Below are 6000 nucleotides of genomic sequence, written 5' to 3' on the forward strand. Positions count from 1 at the left end.
CAACATAGCAAGATACTGTCTCAAAAAAAAAAAAAAAAAAATTGCAGCCTCACATGATGTCATAGCTGGAAGAGCTGGGATCACGGGGTCTGACCTCCCAAGAGAAGGTGTATCCAAGGTCACAAAGCTGCCAAGCATCAGCTGGGTTGAGAAGTGGCCTGGTCCTCCTCTTTGGCTGGCTGGGCCAGGCCTGGGGAAGTGCTATCAGTGTGGGGTGTTGAGTCCCTGAAAGCCTCCCAGAAGTGGGTGAAGATGGAGAGGGAACTCCACCCCTCCTCGTTAAAGACAGGAATAATCATTCACTTTGCTTAGTGCTACCCAATAAACAAGCTTAGTAGATAAGCGGGAAGACAGGGAAAGGGAATCAGACTTGGGATCCAGGAGCTCGCAGGACCCTGTTCTGCCCCAGGCCACTCAGGAATGGAGAGCTGCTAGCTGGACCTGGGTAGGTCACCATTACTCACTGGGGCTTTTGTCTGGCATGAAAGGTGACGGGAGAAAGGGGCAGATTTTTATCCAGGCAGCCACCGTGGGTGCGGACACTGAGTAATGAGGAAAGAAATGCAGTTCAGAAGCAAAGAGGGAGGAGCCAGGTCCTCTGAGCTCTTCTGAGAAACCAGAGCCCAGTCGAGCTCTGCAGCTAGAGTGGCAGCTGCGGATGACAGTGGGTCAGAAGCTTGGTGGGAGGAGGCTGACCCAGCGGAAAGGCACAGGAGACGGATGACGATGTCAGGGATTCCTTTAAAGGAAAAAAGAGGTGGCTTTATGACAGCAAAACTAATTCAGGTCAAGGGAGTGGGACTGGGCAGAAGTTATGAGTAAAGCCGGGTGGAGTCTTGCCACGGGAGTCAAGAGTCCGCTGGATCACGCAGGGGTGGGGACATGGTGATAGGGAAGGCACCTCCCAGGACCGACGGGCTGCAATGGGATCAGAGCCTCACACAAAGGACTAAGGTCTATATCCCAGCAGCCCCAGTTCACACCCAAATGCAAGGCTGTAGCATCAAGTCTTGAAAGCCCAAGAGATCAGCGGCCTATGCCAGGAATGAGGCTGTCTCTGGAGGCAAGGCCGAGAGCAGTGGCCGGTCACTGGCTGCACAGCCCAGAGCAGATACCACAGAGCCAGGGCTCAGCTCCAGGTGCACTATGAGATCTCTCCCCAACGCCCCAGGGCCCACTGGGAAAGGACACACCACTGCTGCCCAGCCTGCTCCAGTCCCTGTGCCATCAGGGACACCTCAGTGGGGAGTGCTAGAGCTTCCCAGCCCCCTCTCTGATGAGTTACTCTGAAATAATGCTGAACCACTGGTAAAAGACAGGTCCTTAAACTTCACACCATACAGCAACGTAAATTCAAATGCTAAATGTAAAAAATAAAACCAAAATAGCCATAATAAAATATAGGAAAACATTTTTCAGCTCTAGGGTGGTGAAGGAGTTTCTACCCATAAAGGCAAACAAAGAAAATATAAAAGCACAGTGTGATAGATTTGATTACCTCTAAAAGCTATAAAAATAAAACAAAATCATCACTAAAGAAAAGAAAAAGGGGCCGGGCACAGTGGCTCATGCCTGTAATCCTAGCACTCTGGGAGGCCGAGGCAGGCGGATCACGTGAGGTTGGGAGTTCGAGACCAGCCTGGGCAACATGGGGAAACCCCCGTGTCTACTAAAAATACAAAAAAGTACCCGGGTGTGGTGGTACATGCGTGTAATCCCAGCTACTCTGGAGGCAGAGGCACAAGAATTGCTTGAACCCGGGAGGCGGAGGTTGCAGTGAGCCAAGATTGTGCCACTGCACTCCAGCCTGGGGCGGGGCTGGAGGGTATGGGGAGAAAGAGCGAGACTCTGCCTCAAAAAAAAAAAAAAAAAAAAAAAAAGGCCAGGCTCACGCTTGTAATCCCAGCACTTTGGGAGGCCGAGGTGGGCGGATCACGAGGTCAGGAGATCGAGACCATCCTGGCTAACACGGTGAAACCCCGTCTCTACTAAAAATACAAAAATTAGCCAGGCGTGGCGAGTGCCTGTAGTCCCAGCTACTCAGGAGGCTAAGGCAGGAGAATCACTTGAACCCAGGAGGCGGAGGTTGCAGTGAGCCGAGATCACACCACTGCTCTCCACCCTGGGCGACAGAGCGAGACTCCATCTCAGGAAAAAAAAAATCACAATGGGGCCAAGCGAAGTGGCTCACACCTGTAATCCCAGCACTTTGGGAGGCTGAGGCGAGCGGATCACGAGGTCAGGAGATCGAGATCATCCTGGCTAACACGGTGAAACCCCGTCTCTACTAAACAAAATACAAAAAATTAGTCGGGCGTGGTGACGGGCGCCTGTAGTCCCAGCTACTCGGGAGGCTGAGGCAGGAGAATGGCGTGAACCCGGGAGGCGGAGCTTGCAGTGAGCCGAGATCGCGCCACTGCACTCCAGCCCGGGCAACAGAGCGAGACTCTGTCTCAAAAAAAAAAAAAAAGAAAAAGAAAAGAAAAAGGAAAGTGAAAACCAGAAAATCCAAATTTCCGACTAGTAACGGCTAGCTGAAGCAATGCTCACAATACTGACAGCATGTGAGGAAAACAGGGTTGCTACTATTAGCAGGGCTTGTCGCTGGGCAGTGTGGTTACCACTAATTTTTATTTGTACAAGTTTTCTGAAACATGTTAACTTTATAATAAGAAAAAAGTTATATTACTAAATGAAAAAGATTATAAAACACTAAGATACCATATGATCCATAATTTCTATGTAAAAAATATGCATATAAAATAGACAACAAAATGTAAAATAATTTGATTTGAATAGTAGAATTCTAGTGTTATTCAATATTTTCTAAAATTTTTCTCAGACAAGGTCTCACTCTGTTGCCCAGGCTGGAGTGCAGTGGTGTGCTCACAGCTCACTGCAGCCTTGACCTCCCTGGCTCAAGTGATCCTCCTACCTCAGCCTCCTGAGTATCTGGGACTACAGGCGTGCACCACCACACCCGACTAATTTTTGTATTTTTTGTAGAGATGGTGTTTCCCCATGTTACCCAGGCTGGTCTTGAACTCCTGAGGTCAAGCAATCCATCCACCTCAGCCTCCCAAAGTGCTAAGATTAAAGGTGTGAGCCACAGTGCCCAGCATTTCTAAATTTTTTATAATGAAAATGTACTGCTTTTTTTTTTTTTTGAGACGGAGTTTCACTCTTGTTGCCCAGGCTGGAGTGCAATGGCGTGATCTCGGCTCACCGTAGCCTCTGCCTCTTGGTTCAGGCAAGTCTCCTGCCTCAGCCTCCCAAGTTGGCTGAGATTACAGGCATGACGCACCATGCCCGGCTAATATTGTATTTTTAGTAGAGATGGGGTTTCTCCATGTTGGTCAGGCTGGTCTCAAACTCCCAACCTCAGGCGATCCGCCCGCCTCAGCCTCCCAAGGTGCTGGGATTACAGGCATGAGCCACTGCATCCGGCCTGTCCTGCTTTTTAAAAATAAAATTGCCGGGCGCGGTAGCTCACGCCTGTAATCCCAGCACTTTGGGAGGCCGAGGAGGGTGGATCATGAGGTCAGGAGATCGAGACCATCCTGGCTAACACGGTGAAACCCTGTCTCTACTAAAAATACAAAAAATTAGTCGGGTGTGGTGGCGGGCGCCTGTAGTCCCAGCTACTCTGGAGGCTGAGGCAGGAGAATGGTGTGAACCTGCGAGGCGGAGCTTCCAGTGAGCCAAGATCGCGCCACTGCACTCCAGCCTGTGCGACAGAGCGAGACTCGTCTCAAAAATAAATAAATAAATAAATAAAATAAAAATAAAATAAAATAAAATTGTCGGACTAAGAATTAAAAAAACCTGGCTGGGCGCAGTGGCTCACGCCTGTAATCCCAACACTTTGGGAGGCCGAGGTGGGCGGATCACGAGGTCAGGAGATCGAGACCATCCTGCCCAACATGGTAAAACCCCGACTCTACCAAAAATTCAAAAATTAGCTGGGTGTGGTGGTGTGCGCCTGTAGTCCTAGCTACTTGGGAGGCTGAGGCAGGAGAATCGCTTGAACCTGGAAGACAGAGGTTGTGGTGAGCCGAAATAGTGCCACTGCACTCCAGCCTGGCGACAGAGTGAGACCCCGTCTCAAAACAACACAACAACAACAACAAAACCTTGAAATTATCAAAGGGGGAAAATGCTGGCCTGTCCTGTATCAGAAAGGGCCTCCCATTTTTTGGGATCTCGCATCTCTTGATCTCAACCAACTCCCCTGCCTGTGGGATCTATTTCCCATCCTACTCTTTCTTTTGAAAGCTTCCAGTTCACTCCCCAAACAAAGCAGATTTCATCTTGTTCTCTGCCCAAAATACCTAAATCTACTCTTTCTACTTCTTTACTCTGAAGCTCCCTGGAACTCGCTGAGGCCATTACAGAGCTCTATTGGGCTGGACTGGGGAGAGGTTTCTAAGGTGGAATTGGTGGGATTTAGTGGAAGACTTTACACCTGGTGGGAAAGGAGGGGGAAGAACAGAGATTTGTCCTCTGGAGAGCTGGGTGGATGGTGAGCAAGGCAACAGGAGAAGCAGGTGCAGACAATCAGAGGAGTTTCACACGGCCATGGGCCGGGGGGTGAGGAATGAGGACGCTGCAAGTTCAGGATGGGTCTGGATCTGGGCACAATGAATATATGAGGAGTGGTTGAAGAAACTGGCGTGGATGAGGTCAGCCAGCAGTGGGAGAAAGAACAAGCAGGCCCATGGGTAGACTCCTTCGGACTCCTCCCTTAAGAGGTGGGAAGGACCCTAAAACAGGGAAACAGGCAGCAAGCCGACCAGTAGCTCCAGTGAGAGGGTCGTGGAGGCAGGAAGACACAGGCAGTTCTACTCCTGGTGGCAGAAGTGGTCACTGACAAACGGTTTACCGCAAATTGTTTTTTTCTTTTTTTTATTTGAGACAAGATCTTACTTTGTTACCTGGGTTGGAATGTAGCAGTACGATCTCGGCTCACTCTAGCCTTGACCTCTCTGGGCTCAAGCAATCCTCCCGCCTCAGCTCCCCCAAGTAGCTGGAACTACAGGTGCGCACCATCACACCCAGCTAATGTTTTCTATCTTTCATAGAGATGGGGTTTTGCCAAGCCCAGGCTGGTCTCGAACTCCTGGCCTCAAGCAGTCCACCAACCTCAGCCTCCCAAAGGTGCTAGGATTATAGGCTTGTGCCACCATGCCCAGCTGGTTTACATTTTTAATAAAATAATTAATTGTCAGGGTTCACAATTAAGCAAATTTCTCATAAATCTGGATTTCTGGCTTCCCTCAAAACATCAGAAGATCCAGCAACACTGGGCACCTATTTCAGCATAGCAATAACCAGGGGGAGCTGAACACAAGCCACTCCACTATATTTTTATTTTTAAATTTATTATTATTATTTTGAGACAGAGTCTCGCTGTGTCACCTAGGCTGGAGTGCAGTGGTGCTATCTTGGCTCACTGCAACCTCCACCTCCCGGGTTCAAGTGATTCTCCTGCCTCGGCCTTCCAAGTAGCTGGGATTACAGGCATGCGCCACCACACCCAGCTAATTTTTGTATTTTTAGTAGAGACGGGGTTTTGCCATGTTGGCCAGGCTGGTCTCGAACTCCTGACCTCAGGTGATCCGCCCTCCTCGGCCTCCAGAAGTGCTGGGATTCCAGGCTGAGCCGCCGCACCTGGCTGAGATGTTTCCTTTGAGAATGAAGAAGTCTTCATCTTTGCTAGTCCAGAGCTCTCACTGAATACGGCCAGAGTTTGCTCCATAAAGCCCCCAAATAAACCCACATTTGGGCAGCCGTGTGCGGTGGCTCACGCCTGGAATCCCAGCACTCTGGGAGGCCAAGGCAGGTGGATAACCTGAGGTTGGGAGTTCAAGACCAGCCTGGGCAACATGGTGAAACCCTGTCTTCTACTAAAAATACAAAAAATTAGCCGGGCATTGTGGCAGGTGCCTGTAGTCCCAGCTACTTGGGGAGACTGAGGCAGGAGAATCGCTTGAACCCCGG

The sequence above is a fragment of the Pan troglodytes genome, chromosome 19 (assembly GCF_028858775.2).
Source record: "Pan troglodytes isolate AG18354 chromosome 19, NHGRI_mPanTro3-v2.0_pri, whole genome shotgun sequence".
NCBI lineage: Eukaryota > Metazoa > Chordata > Mammalia > Primates > Hominidae > Pan > Pan troglodytes.